The sequence below is a fragment of the Piliocolobus tephrosceles genome, chromosome 6, assembly GCF_002776525.5.
Source record: "Piliocolobus tephrosceles isolate RC106 chromosome 6, ASM277652v3, whole genome shotgun sequence".
NCBI classification, from domain to species: domain Eukaryota; kingdom Metazoa; phylum Chordata; class Mammalia; order Primates; family Cercopithecidae; genus Piliocolobus; species Piliocolobus tephrosceles.
The window spans coordinates 156,064,772-156,081,327 of NC_045439.1; the positions used below are offsets into that span (position 1 = coordinate 156,064,772).

The 16,556-nt window shown below is 40.1% G+C and overlaps 1 protein-coding gene and 1 pseudogene across 1 annotated transcript in view; both read right to left on the minus strand.

Moving 5' to 3' along the window:
• Window positions 1-16,556, minus strand: part of FAM189A1 (family with sequence similarity 189 member A1) — a 438,026-nt gene that overhangs the window by 99,407 nt on the left and 322,063 nt on the right. The gene's annotated exons all lie outside the window — the stretch shown is intronic.
• Window positions 8,202-9,671, minus strand: LOC111523254 (annotated as a pseudogene).

Consider the following 16,556-nt stretch of genomic DNA (forward strand, 5'->3'; position numbering starts at 1 on the left):
GATCTCAGCTAACCAAACTAGGTTGTCACACACGGAGAGCAGAGTCTGCTGTGAATATCCTGCCCAGATCACCCTTTGGCAGATGTTTCCCGAGTTACTGCCACAGCACCATGCTGGTGTCGACACTCAGAGGAGGAAGAGCTCTGGGTTCAGCGGCTTGGAGGACTGGCTGGAGGGGGAATGACACGGGATGTGGCCCAAGATACAGATTTTCCAAAAAGAAAGGGACAGTAATACAGAGAACAGGCAGGAAGAGGGAGATAGGACTGGAATATAGTTCATTAGAATAGAATTCAGCCAGGGGCTCTTCTCAGGTGCCCAGAACCCTCATGGCTCTGCCACCAGGCTGAGAATAGCAAACAAAGGTGATTGGATCCCAGAAATCTGAAACATGTTTGTGAGCATCTGGGGATCTGTGCCCTGTGTTTGCAGGCTGGTCTTGAAGGCACTCCTTGAAGGAGGTGGGGAGCAAGGCAGGAAAAGCGGAGGAGCGGCCGGCATATTTAGGGTGCAAGGGTCTGCGATGTTGCCCTCACACCTACACCCAAGGTCCATAAGGGTCATCAGGCTCATCAGCTGGGTCGTCACTGCAGGTCAGAAAGGGCTGGGAGGACAGAGCACAGAACAGGGACTCCCACCCCTCCCACTGCTGTGAGGCTAAACCTGCTTCCCCCACACCCAGCGGCCACCAGGGAGAAAAGGAGAAGATGGAAGGAAAAGAGGAGTGGAGGGGCTGAATACCTTCTGGAATGAGACAAAGTTAATCCTGAGGAGACTGTTTCAAACTGGTAAACGAGGAACCACTTTGCAGTGGTAAGAGTTGAATTCAATTTTTCTACATCAGTGGCCACAGAAGTAACTCACTTCTACATGCCAAGTAGAACAAGTAGAAGTCAGTTACAGAAAATGAAGAACACATTTCTGCAGTTCTGAGCCAAGATATGAGAATTTTAATCACACCACATATAACAGAAGTCAACAGGCCTGAGACCAAACATCTCTCATAAACGTAAGTAGACAAAACTTACTGATGAGAAAAAAAAGAAAAAAGAAAAAAGAAACTTGAAAACATGATGCTAAGTGAAAGATGCCAGACACAAAAGGACAAATACTGTGCCAGGCGCAGTGGCTCACACCTGTTATCCCAACACTTTGGAGGCTGAGGCGGGTGGATCAGTTCAAGACCGGCCTGGCTAACATTGGGAAACCCCGTCTCTACTAAAAATACAAAAATTAGCCAGGCATGGTGGTGGGCGCCTGTAATCCCAGCCACTCAGGAGGCTAAGGCAGGAGAATCACTTGAATCCGAGAGGTGGAAGTTGCAGTAAGCCAAGATCACACCACTGCACTCCAGCCTGGGCGACATAGCAAGACTCCGTCTCAAAAAAAGAAAAAAAAAAAAAACAAAACAGATACTGTATGCTTCCACTTACATGAGTGACCTAGAATGGGATAAATTCATAGAGAGAGAAAGTAGAATATTGGTTATCAGGGGCTGGGGAAGCAGAGAAATGAAAAGTTATTGTTTGATGGATATAAAGTTTCTATTAGGGATGATGAAAAAGTTCTGGAAATGGATGTTGGTCGTGGTTTCACACAATGTGAATGCACTTAATGCCACTGAATTGTACGCTTAAAATGGTTAATTTAGTAAACTTTATACTGTGTGTATTTTACCATAACCAAAAAAGAAAATGGACTCTCACTTTCATAGAGTAATATACTGTTAAATTATTAATTTAGAAGCCCAATCAAAAAAAGGAAAAAAAGTCAAAACATACAAATTATCAGTGAGATAACAGACTTTGCATACAGAGGAACTTAAAATATTAGAAACATATAAAAATATTGTAAAATACCATATATGAACTATTTTATGCTCATGACTTCAACAATGATTCAAAGCCCAAACAGATCACAAATATAAAAAAATGCAAACATTGCCAGATAACTACATCTTTAGCTATCATCAGTCTGACAGTTTAATTGGTGAATCTTTTCTTTTTTTTAATTAAAAAACTTTTATTAGTAACATTTTTGTCCTTGGTAATTCTTCCAAATAAAGAAATCTATGAAAATGCTATGGGAAATTAAATTAAACAACATATAAAATCACCTGGGCACCTGGAAGATGGTGAAGAAATATTTTGCGACATAAATACAAAACTGAACTATCAATTTTCAAAAAGCTTTAGTGTTTCGTTAAAAGTATGAAAAAGAAATTTAAAATATGCTTAAATAATCATTAGTCAGAGATATATTCAAAAAGGAAACTTACTAAATGTACTACTTTTTCCATTCTCTATGGTAAAACTGAGAACAAGAATCTTGGTATAGGTTAAAATTTTGAAATAATAGCGTATCTGGTGACATCAACTATCCCTTACATCTTGAACACACAATCTTTCTATTTACTCTGTAAACATGCTCAGTTTTGAACCTACCACCCCTATACCCAACATTATCTTTGCTCTATCTTTCAATTCTTTATATATATATATACGTGTATATACACGTATATATACATATATATACACGTATATATATACACACATATATATACACGTATATATATACACACATATATATACACGTATATATACACACATATATATACACACATATATATACATATATACACACACACACATATATATATATATATACTTTAAGTTCTAGGGTACAAGTGCACAATGTGCAGGTTTGTTACATATGTATACATGTGCCATGTTGGTGTGCTGCACCCATTAACTCGTCATTTACATTAGGTATATCTCCAAATGCTATCCCTCCCCCCTCCCTCCTCCCTACAATAGGCCCTGGTGTGTGACGTTCCCCTTCCTGTGTCCAAGTGATCTCATTGTTCAGTTCTCACCTATGAGTGAGAACATGCATTGTCTGGTTGTCTGTTCTTGTGATAGTTTGCTGAGAATGATAGTTTCCAGCTGCATCCATGTCCCTACAAAGGACATGAACTCATCCTTTTTTATGGCTGCATAGTATTCCATGGTGTATATGTGCCACATTTTCTTAATCCAGTCTATCATTGATGGACATCTGGGTTGATTCCAAGTCTTTGCTATTGTGAATAGTGCCGCAATAAACATACGTGTGCATGTGTCTTTGTAGCAGCATGATTTATAATCCTTTGAGTATATACCCAGTAATGGGATGGCTGGGTGAAATGGTATTTCTAGTTCTAGATCCTTGAGGAATCGCCACACTGTATTCCACAATGGTTGAACTAGTTTACACTCCCACCAACAGTGTAAAAGTGTTCCTATTTTTCCACATCCTCTCCAGCACCTGTTGTTTCCTGACTTGTTAATGATTGCCATTCTCACTGGTGTGAGATGGTATCTCATTGTGGTTTTGATTTGCATTTCTCTGATGGTGAGTGATGATGAGCATTTTCCAATGTCTCTACCTTTTTTCCCCAAACCTTTCTCCTCAAACCACTACTATCTGGCTTCCTGCCTCCATTACATCATATCTCAAACTAAAATGTCAAAGCAATCACGTTGCCAAATTTAAAAAAGGATTTCCCAGACCTTTTAGGAGTTGGTATCATTGCTTCAGATGGCATTACTAACCTGTCCCTCCTTGCACTTCTTTTCTCCTGGCTTTAGATATGGCATTCTTTCTGCCCTGCATACTTCCCTGATCATTCCTGTTTGGTCTCATTAGCTTGATCCTTTTCTCTACTTGCTCCTGTAGTGCGGACTCTACTCTTCTCACTCTATCCTCTTTTTCTAGACAATCTCATCCACTCCCATGGTTTCCATTGCTATCTATAAACTCTCTTTATCTCTACCTCAGACCACTTTGGTGACTTCCAGCATCATACAGCCATTCAACCATCTATGAGATTTCTCTATGTGGATATCCAAAGACACTTCAAACTTAACATTAAAAAAAAAACCCCACATACCTTTTTCTCCCCTCAAATCAGCTGTTCCTCCTAAAATCTCTACATTGGCTGATGGTTCATTATCACCCTACCAAGACACCTGGATATCATAGTCTCATTCATTTCTAACTTAGTCTCAAAGTCCCATGAATTCAACTCTTCAACTATTTTTAAAATCTGTCCATTCCCACTTCTCACCACTATTGCCTTAGGCTGCATCCCTCATAATCTCTTAGGTGGACTACAGCAATGGCCTCTTACATGTTCTTGGCATTTTCAGTCTTACTCCTTCCAGTCAATCATTTATAATGCTGCCAAAATGATCTTTCCCATATGCAAATCTGATCACATTTCTCCCAAGCTGAAGTAATCCCTACAGCTCTTAAATAATTAGTTGCTTAAAGAATTAATTCATTTACTCACTCATTTAACAAATATTATTTACCACATAATGTATGATTTTAGGCATAGAGGAAATTACAGTAAATGAGAATATTTAGACAATATGCAGAAAGGTAGATATTAAACAATCCCCTAAATAAATGTACAATTACAAATTTGACAAATGCAATGAAGAAAAATAACAAGTCACGAAGGAAGAAAAAGAGGAGACCTACTAGACATTGTGAAGTTATTTTTGTGAGAGTACTACCTTGGTGAATTTTAAAAATGAGTATAAGTTGCTCAACAAAAAAAGTAGTTTTGGTAGAGGAAACAGCATGTACAAGGGATCTGAAAGGGAAAGGAGGTTGGAGTGTTAAAAGAAATGAAAGTAAGTCTGTTTGGCAAGAGCTTAGTGAATGATGGCATAGTGGCCTGAGATGAGATTATTGATACAGAAACAAAGTCATGTAGGGTTTGTAAGCCAAGGTGTGGATTTGGGTTCTTTTGAAAGGCTATGGGAAGCAATTAAAAAGTTTAAGACAGATGGACCGGGTGCGGTGGCTCACACCTGTAATCCCAGTACTTTGGGAGGCCGAGACAGGTGGATCACGAGGTCAGGCGATCAAGACCATCCTGGCTAACACGGTGAAACTCCGTCTCTACTAAAAATACAAAAAATTAGCCGGGCGTGGTGGCGGGCGCCTGTAGTCCCAGCTACTTGGGAAGCTGAGCAGGAGAATGGCGTGAACCTGGGAGGCGGAGCTTGCAGTGAGCCGATCGCGCCACTGTACTCCAGCCTGGGTGACAGAGCGAGACTCTGTCTCAAAAAACAAAACAAACAAAAAAAAGTTTTAGGCAGATGAATCACATCACATGGTTATAGTTACATCTTAAAGTTTTACTCTGGCTGCTGGTAGAGAATAAACTATAGCCTGAGTGGATGTGAGAAGACTAGTAAAGGGATTATTCCACTAGTCTAGGAGAGACAAATGGTGGTGGGCAGTCTCTGTTAACTTTTAGAAGTTATCTTTAGGTAATGTGAGCCTGCAATGTGAAGTTCCTAGTACTTTAAAAGTTAAAATGCTGATGAACAAAAAGGTATGTAAAAACTCAGAATTTAATTAATTAGATACATTTTCCACCATTAGAACAGTTCTGCCCAGAGGTCTTATTTACAAAGCTACATTTCTGATAGTCTCCTACGATGCAGCTTCTGCCAAAGCCACTCAATACGAACCTCTTACAGACCATCTCTACTTACATGACTAAAATGCGTATCATACTTCACATAGCCAAAAAGACAAAGAACCACCTGATTTCTACTTCCAAGCTACTCAACCCTAGTAAACGGCCTTAACATTTACCCTACCCAGGCATTGATGTAAAAAATCTGGGGGTTAATCATAATTTTTCTCTTCCTCTCATATCCCCTATCACATGTAAATTATCAACTTAAATTGAATATAATATTCAATGTAATGCTATGAAAATTATTGTATGTGACTAACTAGAATATAAATCTGGCTATAAAATCTCTGATAGTGATATATTATTTATATCCATATATCCTTAGGGAAAAAAACCCTTTAATTATAGAGTAGTTATAAACAGTAGTCTATCATAGTATGCTATAGTTGTGTTTTGCCTTAAAGTAATTATTCTTCACTGTTAATAACTCTACAATAAACATATAAAATAAAACATGCTTAATTCCTTAGTTTGCAAATTAATTTACCAACTCATTCATTCTTTCTTTCTCAAGAACAGAAAACCTTATAGCAATACAGGTCATCTCAGGTCCATAAAGAGTAATTTAAGATCAGAAATTCATCTCAGGTCCATGAGGAATAATTTTTCTTTTTTTTTTTTTTTTTGAGACGGAGTCTCACTTTGTTGCCCAGGCTGCATGCAGTGGCGCAATCTTGGCTCACAGTAACTTCTGCCTCCCAGGTTCTAGCAATTCTCCTGCCTCAACCTCCTGAGTAGCTGGGATTACAGGCATGGGCCACCACGTCTAGCTAATTTCTGTTTTTAGTAGAGACGGGATTTCGCCATGTTGGCCAGGCTGGTCTCAAACTCCTCACCTCAGGTGATCTGCCCGCCTCAGCCTCTAAAAGTGTTGGGATTATAAGTGTTAGCCACTGTGCCTGGCCCCATAAGGAATAATTTAAGATCAGAAGTACAAAGGAAGTTTTCTAATTCATTTTAAAATTAGTTTCTGAATATTTCTCTAAGAATACAGTTTAAATTAGATCTATTTCACACGAAATAAGTAATACAGCAATATTTAATTTCTGCATTACTGTTGACATGTGAGTCATATAACATGTAAACTTTCAGCCAACCAAATCTTACGGCTTTAGTGCTAATTAAAAAAAAAAAAAAAAAAATGGGGCCGGGCGCGGTGGCTCACGCCTGTAATCCCAGCACTTTGGGAGGCCGAGGCGGGTGGGTCATGAGGTCAGGAGATCGAGACCATCCTGGGTAACACAGTGAAATCCCATCTCTACTAAAAATACAAAAAATTAGTCGGGCGTTGTGGCAGGCGCCTGTAGTCCCAGCTACTCAGGAGGCTGAGGCAGGAGAATGGCGTGAACGCAGGGAGGCGAAGCTTGCAGTGAGCCAAGATTGCACCACTGCATTCCAGCCTGGGCGACAGAGCAAGACTCTGTCTCCAAAAAAAAAAAAAAAAAAAAAAAAAAAAATGTTTTTGAAAGGAATATTTGTAAAATATATAAAGGCAATCATCTGCTTTTTAAAAAAAACATTTTTTAAGAGATGGGGGTCTCACTCTGTCACCCACGCTGGAGTACAGTGGCACAATCATAGCTCACTGGAGCCTTGAACTCCTGGGCTCAAGCAATCCTCCTGCCGCAGCCTCCTTAGTAGCTGGGACTACAGGCATGCACCACCACACTCAGTGAATTAATTTTTTTTTAAGAGACAGGGTCTTGCTATATTGACCAGGCTGATCTCAAACTTCTGGGCTCAAGCAATCCTCCTGTCCCAGCTTCCCAAGTAGCTGGGATTACAGGTGGTGTGCCACCACATCCAGCTATCTGCTTTTTTAAATAGAGAAAATGAATATCGTGTTAAGTTATTCTTAAAGACTTAACTAAGATTACTTATCATACTTTGTCACAATATATTTAAAATATTTCATTAAATTCTGAGGTTCTCAGATAATAAACCATTTGCCCTAACATTAAATAGCCTTTTTCGTTTTTGAAGTCTTCCTATCTCCAACCTTTTCAGATGTCCCTTCATGTCAGAATGTCTTCCTCTACTGATCCTTGTCTGTGCTGTATTTGATCTGCTAGTAATAAAGTCTGATAAATAAGTAACCTGTTTATTTCATCAGGCTCTATTCAAGGCTTGGAGATTGACTCTATACCTTTCCCACATTGAAAAGTGCAAGTGGAAGTGGGAGATTCCGACTGATAGCTTTAGAGCTTACCTCTGGGTTTGTAACTGTACTCTTTAGTTAAAGCTATCAGGAATTTGGCTATCATATAAGTGAGACATAAAACCAAGTATCATTACTATGGCGATCTAGTAATACAGAATATTACTGTGTTTAAATAACTTATCCTACATAAGCAATGAGGTAGTGTTAACCTCACACCCACAATTCTACACAATTTTATGACAGATATCTAGAATTTAAAAAATGGATATAGCTTGTACCCATTATAATTCTGTTATACGGAGAGAGTTCAAAGTTGACATCAAGGGCCAAAGGTAGAAATTAACTTACAGAGAAAATAATTTGTATAGGCCAAAAAGACCTTTTGTGTACAATACCACCTATTGTAATTTAGTCCACAAAATACTGACTATAAGACCATAATCAAAATGAAATGCTACGAAAGGTGTGAGAGAGCTTTGTTTATGCATTGCAATAAAGCTATGGATGGATGGGCATAGCGCATCTCCTGTTGCATGCACCCTGTTGCTCGTCAAGTGACATGGATCTGAGCTATTAACCACAGAAGAAGAAGAATCAAACTGATGATGTGTGTGGTGTCCAGATGCCTCAAAAGACTGCCTTTGTTCACTGTCTGGTGAAGACAGCAAAGGAGTAGAATGAGGGCTTTCCGTGGGAGATGATATCGAATGAGCCTGAGCTGACATTGTAGAGGAAGCAGAAGGCTGAAGAAATTGTTCAGCTGGAGTATCTACTTCCATTGCAGCTTCACTCACTTCCAAATCAGGACTTGATGAGACCGCAGGAAGAGCTGAAATAGATGACTGACTTGTTCCACCTCTGGGTCGAGATCTTCCTCGTCCTCTATTGCTTTGTGCAACCTCACTTGCTTCTTTGAACCGTCTTGATAACATATCAGACATTCTCTGCATCCATTACACATTGGGACTCTGCTCTCCATCTTATTCTCATTCACTCTTAGGCCTTGCTCTGGGTCCAGTATCTGACCAATCATCACAAAGTCTCAAATGCTTAACTGGTGGTTGTCGTAACTCTTCTGTTCTCTCTTCCACTGAAGGAGTTTTAAGTTCTTGCGCTGTGTCATCTTTCGGGTCAAAAAGATATATGTACTCTGAAGAGTAACTAACAAGAATCTCTTGACCGTCTTCACTGTAACACAGAAATGTCACTCTGCAGGACTTAAGATGGGAAGCAATAAAACGGGCAACCATTCCAACAGTCTCTTGACCTGCATAATTCCCTGTAGCTCTTGTGCCCAGCACTTGCCTATCATACATTTGTACTGAGCTGTAAGAATGACCAACAGCAAGGTAATATGGTATTGGTGGGCAAATAGCAACAGATGTGGCAGCACATGGACAGTTATTTAAAATATCACCTTTACAATCTTCTTTTGTGCAGCTAGTTTTGATGCGTGTATCAAACCACCTAAGAGTTCCATCTTCACCACAAGAGAGAAAAGTGTTAAGGGTCATTGGGTACAGTCATAATCTCATAAGTAGTTCCACAGTGGCACGTAAATTGGCATTGTCTGTTGGTTTCTGCACCTGCTCAACACTGGTATAAACTATTACTCCATCTCCAGAGCAGGATACAATCTGTTTATCATTTGTGCAAGGTAAGAACTTTGCACTAAATATGTTTGCTTGGTGCCCTGAACGGATTGCTGTCAAAACCTTTCTGCTGTAGGGATTACTAATTACTAATCTGGTGTCATCTGAGCCAGATAAAATATATTCTCCAGTGTCATTCCAACAGACTGTATTAACACAGCCATCATGCATAATTCAGGGTTGCTTCAAGTTTTAATCTTTGGATAGATTATCTTCTTCCCAGGTAGTGGCCCCACACCTGGGACGGGTCCTCCAGCCTGAGGGACCTTTTCCTCATGTCCCACAACGGGTGTGGGCAGGAGCCACCCCGAGACATGGCTCTGCCTGAGCCAGGTGGCAGGGGAGACCCTAACCAGTGAATCTTTTCAAAGTGTCATAAAACAGATAGTTCCATAGTCTTGATATCATTATAGAACATTTAAAATAATAAGGAAAGCTTCTGTTTTCCAAAAGCACTATAATAATGATTGGTCCTGTTTACAGGTTGTGATATTTTGTATACTCCTTCTTTTACTGTTTTTTGCTGTAAGATATCTGTGTGGTTGCCATCTATTGTCTTTTCATCTTGCTTGTCCTTAACATGAAAGTCCTGGCCACAACTTAGCTTTTCTTTGCTACCTTAAAGAGAGTCTCTAAACATGTGAAAATTAAACATCACAGTTCTAAATAATTCATGGATCAAAGAGAAAGCCTCAAAGAAAAAATCAAGAGAACTGAATGGACGCAAAACACAACATATCAAAATATGTGGAGTGCAGCTAAAGCAATACTGACAGGGAAATTTATAGCACTAGATGCTTACATAAGAAACAAGGAAAGCTCTTAAAACAGTAAGCTAATTCCTACCTCAGGAAACTAGATAAAGAAGAGCAGCTGGGTGTGTTAGCTCACACCTGTAATCCCAGCACTTTGGGAGGCCGAGGTGGGTTGATCACGAGGTAGGGGATTCAAGACCAGCCTGGCCAAGATGGTGAAACCCTATTGCCACCAAAAATACAAAAATTAGCTGGGCGTGGTGGCGGGTGCCTGTAATACCAGCTACTCAGGAGGCTGAGGCAGAGAATTGCTTGAACCTGGGAGGCAGAGGTTGCAGTGAGCCGAGATCGCATCACTGCACTCCAGCCTGGGCAACAGAGTGAGACTCCATCTCAAGAAAAGAAAAAAAAAAAGCAAAATCAACCCAAAGCAAACAGAGGAAAGGAAATCATAAAGAAAAAAGTACAAATCAATGAAATAAAAAACAGAAAACCAATTGATATGAAAACTTTTAAAAGGAGTTGATACTTTAATAAGATCAACAACACTGACAGAACTTTAGCAAGAAAAATGCTAGAAAACAAAAATTACCAATATCTGGAATGAAACAAAAATATAACTACAGACCTGCAGACATCCAAAGGACAATAAGTGAGTAATATGAACCACTCTTCACAAATAAATTTCACAACTTACATAAAATGTATCAATTCCCTGAAAAACACAAACTACCATAATTCTCATAATATAAAACAGATAATTTGAATAGCCCTGTAACCATCAAGGAAATTGGGGAGCCAGGCACAATGGCTCGCTCGTTCCTGTAATCCTAGCACTTTCAGAGACTGAGATGGGAGGATCACTGGATGCCAGGAGTTCAAGACCAGCCTGGGCAACACAGCAAGACTTCTCTCTACAAAACATTAAAAAAAAAAAAAAAAAAAAAAGCCAGACATTGTGGCATGTGCCTGTAGTCCTACTTACTCAGGAGATTGAGGCAGGAGGATTGCTTGAGCTCAGGAGTTCAAGGTTGCACTGAGCTATGATTGTGCCACTGCAATCTACCCTGGGTGACAGAGCAAGATCCTGTCTCAAAAATGTAAAATAAAAAAAGAGAAATTGAATTCATAACACTAAAATTCCCCAAAATGAAACCTCCAGGCCTAGACAGTTTCACTGGAGAATGCTACCAAATACCTAGAGAATAATTAACATCAGTTCTACATAATCTCTTCCAGAAACTAGAAGTGAAGACTTCTCAACACATTTTCTGAAGCTAGTATTATTACTCTGATATTGAAACCAGACAAAGGTAGTTGAAAGAAAAAAAAAAAGAAGAAGGAAGGAAAGAAGGGAGGAAGAAAGAAAAGAAAAACAACAATAAACCAATACCTCTTGTGAACTTAGAGCAAAAAATCCACAAGAAAATATGCACAAACCAAATCCAACAATGTGTAAAAATTACTATATGCAATGGCCAAGTGATATTTGCTTTAGGTATATAAAACTGATTAACATTTGAAAATCAAGCAATGAAATCCACCATATCAACAAGCCAAAAAAGAAAAATTACATGATCATATCAATTGACAAGGAAGAAGCTTTTGACAAAATGAAATGTGTTTTGCCCATTTTTTAACTGGCTTTTTTTTCACTGTTGAATTTTGAGAGTTCTTCATATATTTTAGGCACTAGTCCTTTGGCATGTATGTGGCTCACTAACATTTTCTCCCTGTCTGTAGCTTGTCTTTTCAGTCTCTTCAGGTGAACTTTCAGAGAACTGGTTTTTAATTTTTCTTAACTTTTTCCTTTTAGAGATGATGATTTTAGAGTCAAGTCTCAGAATTCTGTGCCTAGCACTAGATTCTAACATTTTTTCTCCTACGTTTTCTTGAAAAGTTTTGTGGTTTTGCATTTTATATTTAATCCCATATTAAATTTAGGTTGGTTTTTGTAAAAAGGATGAGGTTTAGGTTGAGGTTCACTGTTATGCCTGTGATTGATGAGCACATGAAAAGATGCTGGAATCATTAGTGATCAGGGAAATGCAATTCAGAACCATCATGAGATATTACTTTATACCCACTAGGATGGCCTAAAACCAAGTCAGAGAGGAAACGCTGGCAAGGCTGTAGAGAAATCGGAACCCTCATGCGTTGCTGGTGGAAACGTACAATGGTGCAGCTGCTCTGGAAAATGGTCTGGCACTTTCTTAAATGATTCAACTAGAGTTACCAAGTAACCTGGCAATTCTATTCCGAGGTATTAGGTTGACGCACAAGTAATTGTGGCTTTTGCCATTAAAAGTGATATACCCAAGATAAATGAAAACATGTGCACATAAAACCTTGTATATAAATGTTTACAGCAGCACTGTTCATAACAGCCAAATGGTGGAAACAACCCAAATGTCGACTGACGGATGAGAAGATAAACCAAATGTGGTTAATCCATACCATGGAATATTATTCAGACATGAAAAGGAATGAAGTACTGATACACGCTGCAATATGTATGAACCTTGAGAACATTATGCTAAGAAAGAAGCCAGTCATAAAAGACTACATATTATGTGATTCCATTCATATGAAGGTCCAGAACAGGGAAATTTATAAAGACAGAAAGTAGACTAGTGGTAGCCTAGGGATGGGGGCAAGGAAGGTGAGTGAGAGCTAAAGTACAGGGTTGCTTTTTAAGGTGAAATTGACTCCAATGATGTTTACATACATCAGTGAATATATTAGAAACCACTGAATAGCACACTTTAAATGGGTGAATTATGTGATACATGACTGTATTAGTCTGGAGCTGGGCACAGTGGCTCACACCTGTAATCCCAGCACTTTGGGAGGCCAAGGCGGGCAGATCACAAGCTCAGAAGATCGAGACCATCCTGGCTAACACGGTGAAATCTCATCTCTACTAAAAAAATACAAAAAATTAGCCAGGCATGGTGGCACGTGCCTGTAGTATCAGCTACTCGGGAGGCTGAGGCAGGAGAATCGCTTGAACCTGGAAGGTTGCAGTGAGCTGAGATCACACCACTGCACTCCAGCCTGGGTGACAGAGTGAGACTCCATCTCAGAAAAAAAAAAAAAGAAAAGAGGTTTAATTGGCTCACAGATCCACAGGCTATACAGGAAGCATGGCAGCATCTGCTTCCAGGGAGGCCTCAGGGAGCTTCCAATCATGGCAGAAGGTGAAGGGAAGCAGGCATGTCTTACATGGCCAGAGCAGGAGCCAGACAGAGAGGAGGGAGGTGCCACACACTTTTAAACAACTAGATCTCACGAGAATTCCCTGTCACGACGACAGCTCCAAGAAGGATGGTGTTAAACCATGAGAAACCACTCCAGGATCCAATCACCTCCCACCAGGCCCCATCTCCAACACTGGGGATTACAATTGAATACGAGATTCGGGTGGGGACATACATCCAAACCATATCAATGACTTATCTGTCAATAAAGAGACATAAAATGGTTTTGCTTTTTGAAAACAATCTAACATTTTAATAAGCCACTCTCTCAAGCCAATACAAGGCAGCTCCAGCACACCCCTGCTTTGGGAGATGTTTATGCCCCATGAAGGGAGGGAACCATAATCCCTTACACATCCCTCAGGCAGACCTGGAAATAAGGATAAGGTGAAAATTACAAAAACCAAACTCATCATGCCTCCTTCCCTTGCCACCAAATGCTTGTATTTCTTTTTAACACCTGTTCCCCTGGGTTGTGTAAAATGTCCTTTGCTAATTACTTTTAGAAAAAGGGCTGCATTCTGGCCTTCACCTCCCGGAAACCATGCATCATACTTGAGGCACACACCAGGGAAGAGGCTGAGGTCAAGTTCACCAATCAGAAACATAAACAGACAAGGAGGCAGAAGGCAGCAATCAGTTTCCATCAAAACCCTCAGCCAGGTGTCAGATCTCCCAGGGACACCCCCCTTTAATTTGAGGGGACATAGGTAAATATGTGTATCCACAAAGCCTGGAGCGAGTTGAGACATTTGATTAGTGTGCAGATCACAGACACAGCTGGGATCAAGGCTAACCAGGCTTTCAAGGATATACAGCTGACAAGGATATATCATGTTGTCCCTGCAGTGTGATGAATTTAATTAAAAAGGACTTAGGGTCAGAAAAACACTGACGTAATAATGGGTAAGCACAACAGAAATCATTTTATTGTTTACTTACAGGAAAAAAATAATTTTCCCGTTTACATGCTTGGCACGGCCAGCAAGGAAGAGCTCACACTTCATACAAAACTACACATTAGTTTTGCATCTCTTTGTTGTGACACACAATCTCTGCTTTAGGTTCTTTAAAATTCTCTGTATGGGACAGTTTCTCTCATTATTCAAAGAATGACTTTTCCCAAAAATAAATAAAATATATTCCTTCCCTCCACTGTCTGGTGCTTCTCATGCTCTCCTTCTCTTTTAATTGTTGGTATAATTCTAGAGTTAAAGTCCCCTGTGCTATGGTTTGAATGAGCTCCTCATAAAGCATGTGTTGAAAACTTAACCCTTGGCTGGGCGCAGTGGCTCATGCCTGTAATCCCAGCACTTTGGGAGGCCGAGGCGGGCGAATCACCTGAGGTCAAGAGTTCGAGACCATCCTGACCAACATGGAGAAACCCCCGTCTCTACTAAAAATACAAAAAAATTAGCCGGAGTTGGTAGCGCATGCCTGTAATCCCAGCTACTTGAGAGGCTGAGGCGGGAGAATCGCTTGAACCCAGGAGGTGGAGGTTGCGGTGAGCCGAGATCGCGCCATTGCACTCCAGCCTGGGCAACAAGAGCGAAACTCCGTCTCAGGAAGAAAAAAGAAAGAAAGAAAAGGAAAACTGAATCCTCAGTGCAACAGCACTGGGAGGCAGGGCCTATGGGAGGTGCTTCGGTCAGGAGGGCTCCACCATCAGGAATGGATTAATGCTGATTATAAAAGGGCTTGAGGCTGCGAGTTCAACATCTTGCTCTTTCTTTGGCCCTCTCTTGCCCTTTCCCCTTCTGCCATGGGATAATGCAGCAAAAAGGCCCTGGCTAGATGCTGACCCCTCAATGTTGGACTTCCCGGCCTCCCAAGATGTGAAAAATAAATTACCCAGTCTGTGGTATTCTGCTATAGCAGCACACAACAGACTAAGATGCACTGTGAAGCCAGAATATAATGACTTGCGAGTGGCTAACAGCGCAGGTTGGAATCTCATGCCAGCGCCTGCTAGCTGCATGACTTTGGAAGAGCTACCTAACTCCCAAGGTCTCAGATTCCCAGTCATAGCTGTCAGAAGTAAATGAATAAATGTGTGGAATGTGCTCAAGCAGCGCCCTGCACACAGCTAGGGCTCAGGAAAGTTAGCGACCATCTTATCATCATCATCAACATGCAGCAGTCAGTATTAGGTTTGTATAAAAATATCAAAGAGCACATTTTAAGCTTATGTCCAAACATATATTAAAATGTGTTAAATATGTACCTTTAATGGAATTTTCCACCCAAATTTCTAGTTTCTCTGACAATACTAAGTAGGAAAAATACTTGAATTCACTCAATACTATCATAATGAAGATTTTGTTTGTTTTCTTTAAAATGAAATTAGTGCCTGACAATATCTAAATTTACCAGAAGAAAAAGAATTCACTGAGGTCAGGCCTGCGATAGTAAAACAGAGGGGATGGGCTAACTGCTTCTCAGCAGGGTAAAGTACTCCCTGCTGCCTTTCAAAGATGAAGCAGTCCCCTAGATACACAGCAATGTATGATATGGAACTTTGAGTAGGGAAAACATTGCAGACAAATGCATATAGTATAAGCATATTTGCTTAAAAATAAAACTACAAAGTTGTGTGACTATGTGTACACATACAGGTACATAAATACATATGTGCATACATAAAAACTGGATACATCAGAAAGCAATTGCCTGTGTGGTAAGGAGTAGGAGGCAGAGAGAGGAGGAAGACTTTGTTTCGCTCCAGTTTGTGTATTTCTCGCATCTTTTACAATGAGAATCTATTACTATTTTATTTCATATTTTAAAAGAAATGGAAAATAGTATCTATTCATTAAAAGCAAATATTCATCAAGCCATAAAATGCATTATACTACATTCAATTGCATTTTAAAAGCATCCTCTGTTATGCTTTCATTTAAAAATACAGTAAGAAAAGTATGATGCGAAATCCCAAACTTCTGTAGAATGAATTGAAATAATTGGGTCATTAAAAATCAGTTTATTTCCCAGTGCTTTGGGAGGCTAAGGCAGGAGGATCAGTTGAGGCCAGGAGTTCAAGACTAGCCTGTGCAACACAGCGAGACCCGTCCCCGACCACCACCACCACCCTTACAAAAAATTTAAAAATTAGCTGGGTGTGGTGGTGCATACCTGTAGTCCCAGCTGCTCAGGAGAGTGAGGTGGGAGGATCACTTGAGCCCAGGA